The sequence below is a fragment of the Mastomys coucha genome, unplaced genomic scaffold, assembly GCF_008632895.1.
Source record: "Mastomys coucha isolate ucsf_1 unplaced genomic scaffold, UCSF_Mcou_1 pScaffold20, whole genome shotgun sequence".
NCBI lineage: Eukaryota > Metazoa > Chordata > Mammalia > Rodentia > Muridae > Mastomys > Mastomys coucha.
In genome coordinates, this window is record NW_022196903.1 from 10,396,956 (window position 1) to 10,416,427 (window position 19,472).

A 19,472-nucleotide genomic window follows, 5' to 3' on the forward strand; every position below is an offset into this window, starting at 1 on the left:
TGTTTTTTGGAGGGGAAACTGGGAATGGAGAAATTCGCATATAAATAAAGAAATAAAAAAAATAAAAATAAATAAATAAATAAATAAAAAAACCTCTCTTCATAGATGGGACTCCTGAACCCTCATGTACTTTGGACAGCTGTAAAACATCTCTATGAACTTAATATGTGCAAATTTTGCCTGCTCCAGATGTCAAAGCATTTTTGTAAGGCATTTTCTTTCATTAAAAAAAAAATCTATACCAATGAAAATGAAAATCCTAGAAGAGTGATCACTCTTATAAGAGATAGATTTACCAAATATCTTCATTGAAGTAAACAAAACAAACCTGGAAGACTGCCATAGGTCTGAAACAATATACTGTTTCAGAGACTGATTGAGGTCCTTCAAAATGCGGAGGAAATGAATATTGAGAGCACCACAAAACTATTCACCAAAAACTATTTGCAAACTATCACCCATTCACTCTCCACTTTTTCTATTTCCTACTCCCTTCTGCACTTTTGGAAATCAGGACACAGGCTGACACTTCACAAGCAGAGCATAGGATCTGGCACAATTGTGAAGAGAAGCACCAGGTACAATGGTTGTCTGTTATTTGGAGGCACTCTCACTAGATGATGGTAACTAAAACTCATCACTCTCTTGGTAGAGTTTGATGGAACATAGCATATAATTCTTTTGAATTATTTCATAGTCTATTAAGAAGTTTTGCTCTCCCCTGTGCCTTCCTGACAATTTCTGTAACGTTGTTAGATAATCTCCTCATCATTTTCCTTTTCTTTTCTTTTTTTTTTTTTGAAAGGGAGAAACCTGCTATCTTGTGCTTACTATTGCAGATTGTCTTAAAATTTATCTGACATGAAAGTATGTATGAGAGACAAAGGACACTCTGTCCATTACTTGAAAGATTTAGAAAATAAATGCCATTCATAGATCATTATTTAAACTCCCATCATATTCATCACCTTTCTTCCCCACTTCTCTATCACACTTGGATTACCTTCTTTTTGCCCTTTCCTTCCTAATTAAATCTTCTTCTATTAATATCGAATCCTATTGTATTGTCTTTGCTCTCATCGAAGAGAAAGGTTTTAAAATTCTCACTGTATTCCTGTTCATCTTCAGTTCTCTTGAATTAGTAGTTCCTTGTTTTGTAGTTCACTACTATGCTTGGAAATCCCCCACATCTTTTATTAAATTAACTAATTACAGTTCTTCTTGCAGTAATTTGGCCAATTACAATCTGTGTTTAGTTACCTGGAGTTGCCAGACTGACACAAATTGTGTCACTTCTAGCAGCTACAAATGCCATTGAAAATAAAAAATTTGGTGTCGTTCCAATCAGTCAGTTCTCCCTTCTCCTTTTTAATTATTTATTTTATTTTTAAGGCTCAAACTTCTGTCATTATGAAGAGGGTATTTCATTATTCCAAAAACTGCTAAGAACAGGATTGCTACCCAAGCGGAAGAAAATCTGTTTTAAGTGGTGAGACACTTGGGTTGATTGTGGAAGTAAAGGGTGCCTCATACCTTCACTTCCCTGGTAGAAATACTTTGTTTTAGAATTCTTAGACCCATCCCTTATTCAGAGTATTCCCAAAATAGAATGTAGTGACATTTATAAAAGAAAGAACGGGCTCTACTTTGTTTCTTTATAACCCAGGTGCTTTAAAATTTAAACATTTCATGGGAAAAAAAAGATTAAGAGAGTGTTTCTATTAACACTAAGGTACTTAATTTAGTGGATTCCAGTCTGTAGAATGTTAAAACAATAAGATGAAGTGTTGAAAGAGTCATTCTAAATATTTATTTAGCCCTTTCTACCTATATCACTGTAATTGATGTTTCTCTGAGATACAAAAAAAGCAGGATTCAATTCAATTCAACAAATATTTATTAAATTACTGTTATGGCAGAACAACGTGCTGAGTATTGCGTGGAATACAAATAATTGAAAGAAATGTAGTGTCTTAAGTACTTGAATTTAGTTCAGTTTTTATTCAGTACTATTTAGTGAATTTTACTGTGCTTATTTTTTAAAAAATGAAATTCAATTTATTTTACAAATATATACAAAGAATGTGCAGCATGATAGATTGGAGTTTTGCAGAAGCCTTAAAAGTATGTGCAATATTGTGCATAGATAATATATAGGTATGGGTATTATTTCTGAAAGAAAAAAATGTATACGCATCAGGCTTCTAGAAATTTCATTTACGGAAGTGTGTTCCAGAAAGATGGCTCAGTGGATAAAGGTAGCTGTCTCCGGACCTGAGAACCTGAGTAACCCTAAAACTCATGCAGTGGGAGAGAACTGATGGCTGAAAGTTATCCTCTGATCGTTATACACATGGCATGGCACATACATGTAAATGTATATTTTCTCACAAGCACACACACACACACACACACACACACACAAGTATATGTAAGAAAGAAAAATAGAAAACCTCAAGTGTGTAATACAGTCTACCCCATTGTCTCTTTCTATATGGCCTGTTACCTAAAAAGAATTTTTTTCCATTTGTAAATGATTAAAATGAATTGAATGTCATATTCATTTGCCAGGGCTGCCACGGTAAGTGTCACTTATTATATATGTATGTGTATATATAGAAAACAATAAATACTTATTTTCCCACAGTTCTGGAGACTGATAGTTTGAAATATCTGTAAAGTGTTTGCAAGACTAGTGTCTTCTGACACCTAGATCCTTGAGTTTATGAATGACAGCCTTTTCTCTGAATCTTGACATAGTTCTCCTTCTCTTGTCTGTCCTGTTTCCTTGCTTCTGTAGATGAGGACACACCTTAACAATCTCACTTAGATTTAATAAGAACTCAAACAGCTCTGGAACCAAATGCAGTCCCATTTTTGATGTAATAGAAATGACAAATGCAAAATATGAATCTGGAGACCAGGAAGTAATTCACCCCACAGAATGAGAGTTGTTTTAGAACTCAACCATGCTCATTTAGCATGTTCCTCCCCTGGCTGCAGTTGCAGGATTAAATTTGATAACTGAGACTATATGTCCTGCAAAGGTGAAATGAGACAGTCTAGGGCTCTTTACCAAGGATATTTTCTTTCTTCTACTCTAGGGGATCAGAATAAATATTAGAAAAGAAAACAAAAGAGTTGTATGAAAGCAAAGAGTGGGAGGATTGCAAAATATGTCTACAAACAAGTAAGGAAAGAAATAAGAAAGATATTTTTAAGGACATGAAAACTGAGCTTGCAATGAGTTGTATATATTGATCTCACAAAAAGGGAGTAGATAATAAAGTGAAAATAATGATGAGAGAGACCTAAGGCATCTGATATCGTGGGAAACAGCATCTCCAGAGACTATGGAAGGATCAGTACAGTAAACATTTACAAATGACCTTGGGCTGGGAAGATGGTTCAAAATCCATGTAAAAAGCCACCGGAGAACAATGCAGGAGATACAGAAACAGGCTGATCGCTGGGGCTCATCGGTCATCCAGTCTGTATGAAGTGCTGCAAGCTTGGATCTGGGAGAGAACCTTTCTAAAGAATAAAATGGAGGATGATTAAAGAAAAGAGTGGATATTGATGTCTGATCTTCACAAGTGGATGTGCATAAGTGCACACTCCCACAGATGAACTTTTATGAGCATGGTTGAATGTATTATCAAAAATTTTACTGTTTTTGTTGTTGTTGCTTTAAGACAGGATTTCTTTGTATAGTCCTGGTTGTCCTGGAACATGATTTGTAGACCAGGCTGGCCTCCAGCTCAGACATTCACCTGCCAATGCCTCCCAAGTGCTGAAATTTAAGTCAGGTGCCACCACAGAGGCATGCAGATCTCTGAGTTCAAGGCCAGCCTGCACTGCAGAGTGAGGTCCAGGAAACCAGGGCAACACAGAGAAACTCTGTCTCAGGGGAAATAAAAAGATGTATTATTAGCTTATTTATTTTGAGAGAAAACATAGGCACATATTTATACTTTTGAGTAAATGTATTTTATAGTACAAGTTTGCGTATCATGTAACTTGCAAAATGTTCTCCAACAAAAACCATCAAATATCTGCACTATAAGTATTGATATTATGAAAATTATTCTTTTCTAACTGTGAATATAGTAATATTTTATCTACTGAGTAAAATGAGGCAATAGGAACAATTGTAAATGTATTTTAAAGCACTTGGTGCACATTTAAAGAGTGACATTTCCAAGTATTTCTGACTTCATATGTCAAATTTGACAGAAAAGAAGGCTGCCAAATTTGTTTGACTTTCACTGAGAAAATCGTTGTATTCTGTAATTTATTCTTTTAATGTTGCTATCAAATCCTTTACTATTCATACCAAAGCAAACCCCTTTCATATAGCATATGTTCTATTAGATTTTACAGTTTGTAGTGTTTCAGATTTTGTACCTTAAATTAAATTATTCTAAAGAAACGGCACAAAATACTTTTGTACTATACATAGATTTTTGGATAAGACTGTGAGCCATAATCATCAATTGGTTCCAATGTTATGATTAGTCAAAATAGAGCAATCTTTCCATGCATTAGGGATTGCACAGAAGACACATATATGCTAACATTTAAAAGATAGCAACTACACGTTTCTCATTCAGAGAAAAGGAGGAGGAGCATATGTGTAGGGAGGAACTGTCACCATAGTTTATTAGAGTACCAATGACCACAATGTAAGCACAAGACAACTACTATTCTTCACTATAGTTTCTCTACTATTAAATTCTCTTCTGCCTCTTATTATTAATTATAAAATGTATTCTTCTTTTAATAGTACAAATATTACCACCATCTGCTATTTTTCATTCAGTGTTGATTTCATTATTCTTGGTTACCCTAAAATATGCATTTTAATGTTTTTTGATCATAAATGCATTGTTTTTCAATTCTGTAGAGATTATTGGTTATTTTCTAGTATTTGCTTCTTAACTAAGGGGAAATATTTAAAGGCATTGATGGAAACTTTTCTGTATAAAATCAGTCTGAAGAGCAAGCTTACTTTGAGGCACATCCCACTATTTATATTGGACTGGTGTTTTGAAACTTTTATACTTTCAGATGAGGTTGAGGAGAGTGGTCTTCACAGAGGAAGATTTTTAATTAATTAATTAATTAATTAATTAATTTACTTTAAATCCCATCACTTCTTCCCATCTGTTTTCTCCTCCTAGTCCCTCCCTCACATCTTCACTTGCCCTTCCACTCCTTCTTCTTTTCTCCTCAGAAAAGAGAAGGTCATCCATGGATATCAGTTAGCCTGGGCATGCATATCAAGTGGCAAAAAGACTAGGAGCATCCGGTCCTATCGAGGCTAGAGGAGGCTACCCAGTAGAGGGAATGTGTCCCCAAAACAAGAGTCAGAGACACTACCTGATTCCACTGTTAGGAGTCTTACATGAAGACCAAGCTGCACATCTGTTACAAATGTTCAAAGGACCTAAGTCAGTCCCGTGCAGGCTTCCTGGTTGGCAGTTAAGTCTCAGTGAGCCTCTGTGGGTTCAGGTTAGTTCATTTCATAGATTTTCTTGTGGTGTCCTTGGCCTCTCTGCCCCCTTCAGTCTTTCCTTCCCCTGTTCAGACAAGCTCTGCCTTGTTTGGCTGTGGCTCTCTGCATCTTTTTCCATCAGAGGAAGCATATTTCTACTAGAAAAATTCAACACTATTTAGAAATGTTGCCAGCAAATGAAAGTACTGGAAAATCAAGTTCTTTTTTTTTATTAGATTTTTTTTTATTTACATGTCATACAAGTTCTTAATTCAGTAACCCTAGTAAAAATATATAAATGATAATGTACTCACTGCGGGCAACTAACTTGAACAATTACAGTGGTCAACATAAATTCTTTTCCACCACATTCTTCTTGTATTTATTAATTGTCTTCTTCATATGAAATCATTGCTTTCAAAGAAAAAAAATCTAGATTTCTTGAATGCTTTCAAATGAAGACTAATTTCCTATGTAATGTCTTGAAATTAATTCAAACCTGGCACATAGCTCTTATGTCAGTTTTTAGAAGTATTTCCAGAGCAGACTATTTCCTAAGAAAAGGATCATCATTTCCTTAAAACAAGATAATTTTATTAATTGGACAACATTTAGTTGTATTTTGCTTTTAGAAAAATAAATCCTCAGTTTATGTACAGGATCAACAAAGAAAAGAAAAATGGAAGTTGAAGAAGAAATGTAAAATCACATGTAATTAAAATATTCTTATTATTGTACCTTAAAATGTAAGTGTTTTGACAGACAAAATATTGTTTTCTAGTGTTTTGTTCTGTTTGCTTTTCTTTGCTCTGCTTTGCTTTGGGATTTACCTGTTTCCAGGGCTAGACACCAACTAGTAATGCTCATCCCTTTGCCTCCCCAATGTTGGGTTTCAGGAGTACATCACCAGCAATCCATACTTGTAAGACCTCTAAAAGATAATCCAATATTTTGAGGGTGAAGAGGCTCTTCACATCAAATTTTACACACGATGCTTAACTCAGCCTCACATATGGAGTAGGCTAGTTGCTATAATTTTATGTTCATAGATAAAGGAGAAAACATAAATCCAATTCTTGTTCATTCAAAAGGTAGACATAAACACAATCTTCAGGATGTTTTCTAATAAACCAAGAGGAAAGTTGAGGGGTACTTAAAAATGGATGACTGACTTTATATTCTAATTATGTCATCATTTGCCAGTCTTCCAAAAGTAAAATTTATTAGCTATCTGAATATGTTCTTTTTCTTTTTTTCATGCTAGTTTCTTTGGCATAAATCATCATAAGCTGTGGTTTGTTTGGGTCTTATTATGCATTTGTACCCCGTCTTTCAACACTCTTGATACACATAGTCCATTTAGACTGCTGAATAAGCTGGCTGAGAGAAAGAGAGAAAGAGAAAGCAATATAAAATCTTTCCAGTCCAAGAGGCTTGTGTCCCAAGCAATATTTTCAGCTTCCTTAAAGATGTTTTCATTCATCACCTTTGATGAAAAAGCCATATTTCCCCATGGCTCATATAGTAGAAACTATAACCATGTACATCTTGGTAGCATGAAGAATGCTGAAGCTGAGCTGGCAGCCAAATTATACTACCTTAATCTTTTATGCCTAGATCAGGGGGAAATGTTAAAACGTAAAATAAATAATATGGTCTAAAAGCACTAACAGCTCCATTTCATAGAATTTGGGGCATCGCTTTTGAATCATCTTACAATTTTTGAAGCTACTAAGAAGGTAATATATGAAAGATTTTTCTTCGGTATAAACACCCCTTCCCCCATGATTTGATTTTCACTTGAGTAGTTAAAGAGAGTAACATACAGAGTACCTGGATGCATGATGTTTTGAATTTCTTTTTCACAATTTATGGCTCTACTGGTTTCATCTTTTCCAGCCGTACCCGTTGGCTTGTTCCCTAAGTTTATACTTTTATGATAATGCATTCATTGTATTGTGTATTAGTTATACCTTTAAATATGCACTGTCACAGATTACTAAAGTAAAGCAGCCTATAAGCTAGGAAAACAAAAGCTTTTCCTCTTTCCAAATAAATTCTGGTTATAAAATTCAAGCATTAGAGTCAAGGTTCTCTCCTTATCTGTGGTTGGATCATGAACGAATTCATGATGTTGGTAAGGGAAAGGCTTGTAGGGGATAGGTTGACACACAAAACTCATTGTAAGGCATCCTGGTTGACAGTGGAGACCAAGGTCTTTCATAGGTAGTAGAAATCGCAAATTTCAGTTTGGGTCCTAGGGACAAAGGGGAACAAAAACTGAATGAACAATGGAAGAATAAAATAAAAGTGATTTCAAATGAGTCCTAAGGAACAGAGGCTAAAATGACAAGGCATCGTTTCTTGTGAATGTTCCTATTGGTTGGGCTTAGAGCTATCTTACATAATTAATTAAGGCTTTTGATACTTTTAATCAATTCTGAAATGAATATTGCAACTTTTTGTCTCCTAGAAATGACAGAGAGGTTTTACATAAGATAACTGAATAAAATGGCTGCCTAAACAAGATCTCAACAAGGATAGCAACAATAGACAAGCTAATGTGAAAAAGAGATATAAAGGAGCGCATCCCCCAGACAAGACACTAAAGGTAACAAAGGAATGATAGCAGAAAATTAATCTTCCCCCAAGTATGGTGTCCTTAATTGGTTATCTAATATCAAATGGTCAGCTATAAAATCATGAACATACAAGCAATACTAAATGAACTCAGCTGATTGTATTCATATAATTAGGCATACACCATGGTTTGTGTGTGTGTGTGTGTGTGTGTGTGTGTGTGTGTGTGTGTGTGTGTGCATGTGTGTGAATTTGTAATATTAGCAAGGAAAAGAGGTCAGGAATTTGAGAGGGAGCAAGAGGACTTGAGAAGGTTGGAGGGAGGAAAGCCAAGAAGAAAATAAGTACTGCAATTAAATTTTAATTAAAGATTAATCTAATAATAAAATTATATTTTATCTGTTTCTGAAAATATATAAATTTATTGCATTACTAAATCTCACAACAAACAAAATTCTTTCCAGGAAGAACCATTAAAAACTTCAGAAGAGGGCCGAAGAGATGGCTCAGCAGTTAAGAGCACTGACTGCTCTTCTGGAGGTCATGAGTTCAAATCCCAGAAACCATATGGTGGCTCACAATCATCTGTAATGAGATCTGATGCCCTCTTCTGGTGTGTCTGAAAACAGCTACAATGTACTTATCTGTAAAAATAAATAAATCTTAAAAAAAAAACCTTCAGAATAAGACAAAGTGAAAAATTGTCAGTTGTTCAACATTTCTCTTTGGTTTTCCTTTGTTTTGTAACCCATCAACTTTTATGTAAATGCTGTGTCCCATGAACTAAAACAAAATAGATAATGGCATATCCTTGACCTCAGATAGTTGATATTTTCAATTATGTCTTCCTAGTGTGATAGATGATATAACAGAGTCTTAGACATTACATTATGTAAATACTGAACAAAAATAATTTTACATAAAATATGAAATATACAAACAAATATAAAGAACTGTGACTGTTTATCCATGGTTATTTCATTGAGGTGTGTGTGTGTGTGTGTGTTTTCAGTTTTGTGCATACCACAAACCCAACTATTATACTTTTAGGAATGGGCTTGGCATTGCATTCAGTGCTTGGCTAACATGTATACAGTTTTAGGTTTTTAACTCCAGCAAACTCCCATCCCCCAAATTACTTTACAAAGTGGCCATTTCTGTAATAATAAGAACTTTATAAAAATTAAGCAATACTAATGAACATGACACATACACACATACACACACATGCATTATACTTCTATTATGGTTCTTCTCTAATTTTGTTGTGCATTTTCCTTTTCTCTTAGAGTGGAGCTTCACAATTTCCATTTTGAATGTCAACTCTAACTGTGTATAAGTTCATTTGTGTCTGTTTAATTTTGCTGTGTCCCATTATTTGTTTTCCAGGTGTATTATAAAGTAAAACATGTCAATTGTAAAATAAACAAACAAAATGTGATTGTGTAAACTTTCAGGTTAACTTTGGAATAGAACTATAATAAAAATATTTGCAAAGAGATTACTATAATTGAACAATCTGCTTGATGGACTGCCTTCTCCTTTTCTTCTTTCTCATTCTCCTTTTCCTCCTCTTTCTCTTCCTCCTCCTCCTCCTCTTCCTCATCCTCCTCCTCCTCCTCCTCCTTCCTCTTCTCTCTTGCCTCTCTACATCCTGTCCCTGAACTGTCCAATGGCTTGTGCTATCATTACTTTTGACCTTGATTTTGATTTCTTAAATTGAAAAACAGCAGAGTTTATGGAGAAAGTATGGGTATAAACAGAAATCTTTCTGAGGAATATAGAGGGTACCTGCAAAGCTGTTTTTGAAGTTTTCTTTGTACAATTTTTTTTTTTTTGTGAACCTTGGACAGTAAGTTTCATGTAATTGTAGAAGGATTCAAGGACATTCATAAATTTAGATCCTTGTTTGAGAAGTGAGAATGGATTAAATAATTTCAACAACATGGACAAAAATGTTCAAAGTCTGGTCAGATGTTAATAGGAAAAGCTCATTATAACCTTTTTCTTTTTTTCTTTTTTTTTCCTTTTTATTTATTCTTCTTTCTTTTTTATTAGATATTTTCTTTATTTACATGTCATATGATATCTCCTTTCCCAGTTTCCCCTCTGAAAAAAATAAAGAAATAAAATAAAAATAAAAACGAAAACAAACAAAAAAACCTGTTCCCTCCCTACTTCCCCTGCTCACCAACCCACCCTCTCCCACTTCCTAGCCCCGGCATTCCCCTGCACTGGGGCATAGAACCTTCACAGGGCCTCTCCTCCCATTGATGATCAACTTGGCCATCCTCTGCTACATATGCAGGTGGAGCCATTAGTCCCACCATGTGTATTTCATGGTTGGTGGTTTAGTCCCGGGGAGCTCTGAGGGTACTAGTTAGTTCATATTGTTGTTCGTCCTAAGGGACTGCAAACCTTTCAGTTCCTTGGGTCCTTTCTCTAGCTCCTTCATTGTGGACCTTGTACTCAGTCCAATGGGTGGCTGTGAGCCTCTACTTCTGTGTTAGTCAAGTACTGTCAGAGCCTCTCAGGAGAGAGCTATATTAGGCTTCTGTCAGCCAGCACTTGCTGACAGCAATAGTGTCTGGATTTGATGACAGAATATAAGAAGGATTCCCAGGTGGAGCAGTCTCTGGATTGTCCTTCCTTCAGTCTCTGCTCCATAATTTGCCTCTGCAACTCCTTCCATGGGTATTTTGTTCCCCCTTTTAAGAAGGAATGAAGTATCCACACTTTGGTCTTCCTTCTTCTTGAGTTTCTTGTGGTTTGTGGATTGTACTTTGTGTATTCTGATCTTCTGGGCTAATATCCACTTATTAGAGGGTGCATACCATGTGTGTTCTTTTGTGATTGGGTTACCTCACTCAGGATGATATTATCCCGACCCATCCATCTCCCTAAGAATTTCATAAATTCATTGTTTTTAATAGCTGAGTAGTACTCCATTGAGTAAATGTACCACATTTTCTGTATCCATTCCTCTGTTGAGGGACATCTGGGTTCTTTCCAGTTTCTGGCTATTATAAATAAGGCTACTGTGAACATAGTGGAGCATATGTCCTTATTACATGTTGGAGCATCTTCTAGGTGTAGGCCTAGGAGTGGTATAGCTGAGTCCTCTGGTAATACTATGCCCAATTTCCAGAGGAACTGCCAAACTGATTTCCAGAGTGGTTGTACCAGTTTGCAATCCCACCAGCAATGAAGGAGTGTTCCTCTTTCTCTACAACCTCTCCAGCATCTGCTGTCACCTGAGCTTTTTATCCTAGCCATTCTGACTGGTGCGAGGTGGAATCTCAGGGTTGTTTTGATTTGCATTTCCCTGATTACTAAGGATGTTGAACATTTCTTTAGGTGCTCCTCAGCCATTCAGTATTCCTCAGTTGAGAATTCTTTGTTTAGCTCTGTACCCCATTTTTAATAGGGTTATTTATGGATGCATTAGACTGGGCTGACTGCCCTAACAAAGTCCCACAGGCTGGGTGTGATGCAGCCAAGATGGATCATCTCAATGCTTTAGAGGCCTTTCACCAAATATTTACAAAGTGAGTTTCTCTTGAGGGAAGGGCCCTGTCCAGGCCTTTCTTCTTAGTTTGTATATGACTGTTTATACTGCAATGTTACATTTCCTGTACACGGGTCTTAAAGTTTCTCCTTTATATAAGAGCATGAGTCTTTACTACAGGATCCGTTTACAAGACTATACTAACTCAGTTATCTTTGTAAAGACATATCTCCACATATGCTTGCACAGGAATTTGGGACTTCAATATGTACATGGAAGCAGGATTTACCCGCTCTATCTTTTCAGTCCCTATGGTAAGCCTGTCTCTCCAGTGGAACTGTGCAGAGGTTAGGAGAGTTGACAGGCTTCACTGGCTTCCACTCCCACAGGCAAGATGCTTACCTGTGAGGTGACACTTTGAAACCATCTTTAAATGATTCTATTTGATATTTAATTCATTCTACTCCTTTCTCCTGGCAAATGGGATTTTTCTGTTTATAATTTAGTACTCAGGAAGCTTGACTATGTACAGACAGTGAAGTAATCAATCCATAAGTACCCAAACTCATGTAATTGCCCTATTTCTAACAACAAATTAATAAACTGGCAGTCCGGCATCTATCAAGCAGACTTGTGCTTTGGAATGCATGGAGAGGACTTAGGGGGCAGTACCAGAGATCAACCTTTGGTGCTGCTCCTTAGGAACTATCCATCCTGTTTTTTTAAAGACAGAGCTCCCTACTAACCTGAGGCTCATTAATTAGGCTAGGCTGCCTGCCCAACTAGCCCTAGGGAGCAACCTGCTCTGGGATTATAAGCACATGCCACCACTTGAGCTTTTTTCTTCTTTTTTAAAAAATATGTACTCTGGGGATCACATTCAGTTCCTCTAACTTTTGTGGTAACCACTTTACTGCCTAAGTATGCCCCTAGCCGTCTCATGAGTGCCAGCTTTCAGTATACTTTTATTAAGCCTGCCAAAGTGTACCATGATGGCTTTCAAAGAAGTTGGGCAACATAATCAGGACTCTAGATGAATCTAGGATCATCTCTTTTCCTACTCACCTCTACACTGAGTAACAAACAAAAAAAGACCTTGCAGGGCATCCCTTTGAAGTTTCCTTTTCTTTATTTCCAAGCAGGAGAAGCAAACCTCCATGTCCTAACGTAGTCTGATGCCTGATATAAGGAAAAAATCATTATCTTCAGGAAGTACACAGTTTGTTACTTTGAAGAATGTAAAGATTTTCTTTCATGAACATGAATCAGTTCCACTGTAGAATGATTATTTTACCCCAGAAGAAATAATAATTTGTATCTTACAATTAGTTGCATTCTTTTTTTATTGGACATTTTCTTTATTTCAAATGTTTTCCACTTTCCAAGTCTTCCTTTCTGAAACCCCTTATCCTACACCCCCTCCCCTACCTCTATGAGGGTGCTCCCCCACCCACCCACCTACTCCTGTCTTCCCATCCTGGCATTCTCCTATACTGTTGCATTGAACACTCTCAGGCCCAAGGGCCTCTATAGAAGTATCTTTGAGCATTTAGTGTGTGTTATTGACTGATCATTAATGTTTTATCAAGAAATGACAGTTTTTGTGTGCCTTGGATTTATAATTACATATGTAAACAAAATTATTAAAGTTTCATACTAGGTCCTTGACCTTTTGTTCTCAACAATAAGTAACGCTTCTTTCTTTGTTTATGCATCTTGTATGTAATCACAGACCCCTGTAGAAACATTTGGTTAGAAATTATTTTTGAAAGTTAGTCTTATAATAACATACCAGCAACAAAGTGAGGGAGTCTGAAGGACAGTGTGGCCCTAAACTACCAGCTATCATGAGTGACCATCATGTGCATCAGGGTATCTCTGTCCAAGTTGTTACTTGGACTGTTGATATAAAGTTAGATAAGGATTAGCTTAATGCTGAAAAAAAATCTATAAATAATTATACAGTTCACCAAGCGAGGTAACACTGCACCCTGAGGAGTCTGAATCAGATGGCTCAGAATGTGAAGGAAAATATTTGTGTTTAACTGGAATTTAATTTAGTTTTACATCCTTACTATAGGTTAATCCTCCCTGAAACTAGGTCACGAAATTGGTAGTGTTTTGAAGTGTTAATTTCTTTTGCCCTATCTGAGAGGCCTGTGGACCAACTTCTGTGGTTTATAATGTAAATCTATACTGATCCAGACTACTGAGAGAAGCTAATACCCTAATGATCAATGAAATGGCTGGAACGAAGACCACTGTTGATCCAGACTACTGAGAGAAGCTAATACCCTAATGATGAATGAAATGGCTGGAACGAAGACCACTGTTGAACTGTGCAGAAGAGGATTTTAAGTAAAGTCCCTTCAAAATCCCATTTAATAAGAATGGATTCAGTTGTAATTAGTGCCATCATTTTTAAGTAGGTGCTAACAATGATCACTAAACAAGTAGCGACTAGTGTTAAATATACATGTCTCAACTCTTGCTTCATCTAGTAAAAACATATTTTATTGCTATTTGACAAGAAATCTCCAGTTAGTCTTCTTTCAATTTTTATAACCATGAATAGTCCTGGACTATACAAAAATGAAGTGTGTTTATAGTCTGTTTCCTTATGTGCAGATATCATAACATACAATCAAAGAAAGTTCCAAAATACTTTTTGGCAAAATAATTTTCGATTCTTTTTGTTACTTGTTAATTCTCCCCTTTAACCTAGCCAGATGACTGTGTAGGTTACAAGCTATGTTTGTTAAGAGAGATGCTGTTAATTAAATGGATGTCTATAATCAGCAATATTCATTCTTTTAAATTATCCTGATAACTCATATTTTTTGTTTCCTTTTTTATTGAATATTTTCTTTATTTACATTTCAAATGTTATTCCCTTTCCAGGTCTCACCTCTAGAAATCCCCTGTCCCCACCCCTCCCCTTCACCTCCTCCTGCCTCTATAAGGGTGTTCCCCCACTTACCCACTCCTGCCTACCTGCCCTGGCATTCTCCTACACTGGGGCATCAAGCCTTCACAGGACCAAGGCCCTCTCCTCCCACTGATGCTCAACATTGCCATCCTCTGCTACATGTGGAGTTGGGGCCATGGGTCACTCCATGTGTACTCTTTGGTTGGTGGTTTAGTCCCTGGGAGCTCTGGGGGGGGGTCTAGTTGACTGATATTGTTGCTCCCTCCATGGGGCTGCAAAGCCCCTCAGCTCCTTCAGTCCCTTCTCCAATTCCTCCACTGGAGACCTGCTCTCAGTCCAATAGTTGGCTGTATCTGCTTCTGTATTTGTCAGGCTCTGGCAGAACCTCTCAAACAGTCATATTAGGCTTCCATTAGAAAGCACTTTCCAGCATCCACAATAGTGTCCAAGTTTGGCAGCTGTGTCTGGGATGGGTCCCCAGGTGGAGCAGAGTCTTGGATGGCCTTTCCTTCACTCTCTGCTCCATACTTTGTCTCCATATTTTCCCCTCTGAGTATTTTGTTCCCCCTTCTAAGAAGCACTGAAGCATCCACACTTTGGTCTTCCTTCTTCTTGAACTTCATATGGTCTGTGAACTGTATCTTGGGTATTCTGAGCTTTTGGGATAATATCCACTTATCACTGAGTGCATAGCATGCATGTGCTTTTGTGACTGAGTTACCTCACTGAGGATGATATTTTCAAGTTCCATCTATTTGCCTGTGAATTTCATGAAGTCATTGTTTTTAAAAGCTGAGTAGTATTCCATTGTGTAAATGTACCACATTTTCTGTATCATTCCTCTGTTGAAGGACATCTGGGTTGTTTCCAGCTTAGGACTATTATAAATATGGCTGCAATTCTTAATAGCCAATAAATATCCTAGTTCATGTTGGCAGCCTAAGGAGGCATATTATAAACCAGAAAAGGTGAAGAGGTGCAGCTCAGGATTCTAGAGCAGTGTTTGACATACACTGACCTTACTCAAGTGAAAGAATTTCTTCCCTAGAATATCCAAAAAGCACACTATCCATTCCATATGATCCATTTTGTATCATTAACAGCCATATCTACAACATAAAACTGATGGAAGGAAGAACTTAAGTTTATTGAGCAGCTCTTTTGCAAGACCTCTCAACTGTCTGAGCAAGATTGCAGCAGTTTGTCAACTTCATCCATCAAGTACAGAAACCAAATCACATTTTCCTAAATTAGCCTAATTCTAGCAGCAGATAAATGAGCCAGTTCTTTCTATTATTCAGTCTCCAGCATGGTGATCTGTAACTAATCCCTGTTGGAATCTTTCAAAAGATTCTGTCTTCAGGAATTTAGAGGCACTTTGATTAGTTGACTAAGGAAATAGAGTCCGTTACATAGGGTGAGTTGAGATAACATTTGCTCCTTCATGTGTCAATTAGAACAAATCTGGTAAGTTCTGCTTTGTGCCACATCAATTAAATCAGAACCATCTCTACTAGCCAGTACATGAACATGACAACTTGTTTAATATTAAATCTCATGCCTTAGTCAGAAAGGCCCACTTTTCAGTGAAAATCTATTTACATTTTGTAGCATTCTTTTCATCACAAATGGTTAATTTTTGGTGTCTTATCTCTGTATCAACCTAGAAAAAATTCAATGTCATCTTGAAAATATTGCTAGTATATACACTAAAAATCATTCAGGCAGAAATAATTTTTTATCCATATATCTAGCACTCTATTTAAAGCCAAAAGAGAGTCAAACTAGTAGTCATGGGATTGACCAAGGACTCATTTCTCTTAATCTCCACCTAAGAATAGGCTAATTCAAATATCAGGTTACAGAGTTAATGCCTCTACTCTCTAGAAAATGACTTTTCCTCATAAAATACTTTTTCCTTCTTAACATATCAGTATTTGCATGCAAGTTAAGTTGTTTGTCTAGCAAATTATACCTCAGAAGTAATCAGATTAGTCCATAAAGAACACACTGTAGCAAACAACATGTAACCTAGGTGTCCATTGCTGGAGTAGCCTCAAACCTCCGGGTCTTTGAACATACTCTTCACTTGGCTTTAGATCCCCTTTCAAGTATTTTGCTGTACTGGGGCACAACCTTAGGTCCTGCCGTGTTTGGCAAATGTTCTACTAATGAGCTACATCCTCAGCCTTCTGTGAAAGTCGATTCCCTTAGTTTTAGCTATTTTTGGTCTACTGTTTCTGTTCTATGTCCTACTTCATCATGTTTGTACTATTCTTATATTGTCAGGTAGCCTTGAAGGCCATTAAAGATGAGATCCTTCCCTCCCAACTGCCTGATAACACTAGAAAGAAATAGTATCACAACCGCCCATCCTTAAGTCTTTTCGCCAATAGAATATAATATTCTCCACTCTGCATTGAGACATGACATTCTGATTTGGCTCAAAGATTAGAATATAATGCACTATTTCTTATTTCCTCATCTAGAGGTAATCCACGTAGGTCTACCAGCTAGCTACCCAGGATACTCCCCAACTCCCACTTCCTACTGAAAAGCAGATTCTCCTGAAAACATGACAAGAGATGGGAGAAATGACGCTCCTTTTGGTGAATTCCATTGCCCTCCTCATTGCAGATTTTTCCACAGCAGTATTCTTGCTCTCTTATCTTGGCTCTCATTTAAGCAAGTATAACTTTTCATCTGTTTCTTTTATTTTGCACTATTGGCCCAAGCCTGGACTTGCTTTCCTTGATGTTCTGGGCTTTCTCACAGTTTTCTGAACCTTCTGGCTCCTTCCACTATGCAGTTGTCTATGGAACTCCATTGCTGAACAAAGCAGGTTTCTCACACCCTAACTCATAACAATGGGTATTTCTTATCCTCTTTTTCATCTCTCTACTCCTATAGCTGCTAAGATTTATAGTTTCTCTACCCCATTATTGTTCTCTCAAAGTCTAATACCATAGTCCTCAAGTCCCTTCTGAACCCCTTTCTAACTTAGAACCTAAAATATAGCCAAGCATGGTAGCACAGGACACACCTCAGCACTCCGGAGGCAGAATTGGGTTGATCTCTTTAGTTAGAAGGTAACTAATTAATGGTTACAGCCATTGTTACAAGTTTATAATGTATTTTTCTACCTTGTTTTATATGTATGTTATACAACATTCAAAAGAAGTTTTTTTTTCATGATTGAGAAAAGGATACAAAATGCAAAATCCACAATTTTGATAACTGAAACTTGCCAATTGTTTTGCACTAGTTTATTATATTGGGTGTCTTGTCTTTCTTGGGCTTTTAGTTAGCTGATGAATGAATACATTAGACACTTCTGGGTTTTAGTTGGGGTTTTACATAGCTTGCATTTTAATTCTTTGGTTCTTTGCTGTTTCTATTAATGCATAGCATTATCTTAATAAATGTTATAATACCAACCTAAAAAAAATAGTAAAAAAAAAAAATAGTAAGTTCTTTGCTAGCGAGGGATCACATAGTGACATCCTGTCTCAAAAACAAAACAAAACAACCTAAAAAGAAACAAAATCCACATAGTGAATCCAGATATCTATGGTAAAAATATTATTCTAGTAATACATAGGTCAAGAAATGAATCTATGTGACTTTCACCTACATAAAAAGATGCTCAATATATGTTCATAAGGACATACATGAAATTCACTGAAAAGAAAGTTTTCTATGTAGCATATTGACAACGTTTAAAAATGTATTACTGTTTACTAATGTTAGAAAATAAAGAACCTAAAGAGTATTTATCATACTTTTTGATGTTTTTGGAGAAAAGGTGAGGCTTAGGAGCAATGTCTAGAGTAGAATTGTGATTTCAAATCTTCATTCTTATCTCAATAGGAGAAAGAGTTAAAAATAGTTATGAAACAGAAAATTGTAAATGTGAACATATGGTTATGCTTTTAAAAAAAAATCTATGTTACAACAGGACTGCTATAGGAAAATACAGAATGTCTTTGGATTCAACAGAATCTTTTTCCTTTCTTGGTGAACTCATCTGGATGGAAGGGGAAGGAGTTTGATGCTAGCATTTCAGAAAACTCAACAGCAATCAAAGCTCTTTGAGCTGTAGGTTTTCAGATTCTTTTCTAACAAATTTATAAAATAAAATGTCCAGCACTCAGAGACTGAGTTTTTTTTTAATTTATTTACATTTCAAATATTATCCCCTTTCCTGATTTCTCCTCTGAAAACCCCCTAACCCATCCTTCCTGCTCACCAACCCACCCACTCCTGGTTCCCTGTCCTGCCATTCCCCTCACTGGGGCATAGAGCCTTCTCAGGACCAAGGGCCTCTCCTCCCATTAATGTCCAACAATGCCATCCTCTGCTACATATGCAGCTAGAGCCATGGATCCCTCCATCTGCACATTTTGGTTGGTGGGTTTTTTTTCCTGGGAGCTCTTGGGGTACTGGTTGGTTCATATTGTTGTTCCTCCTATGGGGCTTAAAACCCCTTCAATTCCTTGGGTTCTTTCTTTAGCCCCTCCATTGGGGACCTTGTGCTCAGTCCAATGGTTGGCTGAGAGCATCCACTTCTGTATTTGTCAGACACTGGCAGAACCTCTCAAGAGAGAGTGAGTTTTAAAGGGAATGTCATCCCAGAATTCATAGAAAAGGGGGAGAAAAAGCATAGGAGGGGAAGAAGGAGGAAGAAGGACAGAGATGGGAAGGGGAAGGGGAAGCTAAGGACAGAAAGAGGGAGAGGGAGAGACAGAGAGAGAGAGAGAGAGAGAGAGAGAGAGAGAGAGAGAGAGAGAGAGAGAGAGAGACCAGTTCCAGTGTAGGATGAACATGTCTCTAGGGATCGAATACAATATAGTAGTATTGTTGAACTCTCTCTCTCTCTCTCTCTCTCTCTCTCTCTCTCTCTCTCTCTCTCTCTCTCTCTTTCTTCCTCTCTCTCTCTCTCTGTGTATGTGTATGTG

General features: G+C 36.9%; 1 long non-coding RNA gene across 1 annotated transcript in view; it reads left to right on the forward strand.

The window, feature by feature from the left end:
• The window catches only part of LOC116098007, a 13,190-nt gene extending 5,098 nt beyond the window's left edge, over positions 1–8,092 (forward strand). Inside the window, exon 3 of the long non-coding RNA XR_004121653.1 lies at positions 7,971–8,092. This is a non-coding gene — a long non-coding RNA (uncharacterized LOC116098007). The remainder of the gene's footprint in view (positions 1–7,970) is intronic.
• Positions 8,093–19,472: the final 11,380 nt, after the last annotated feature.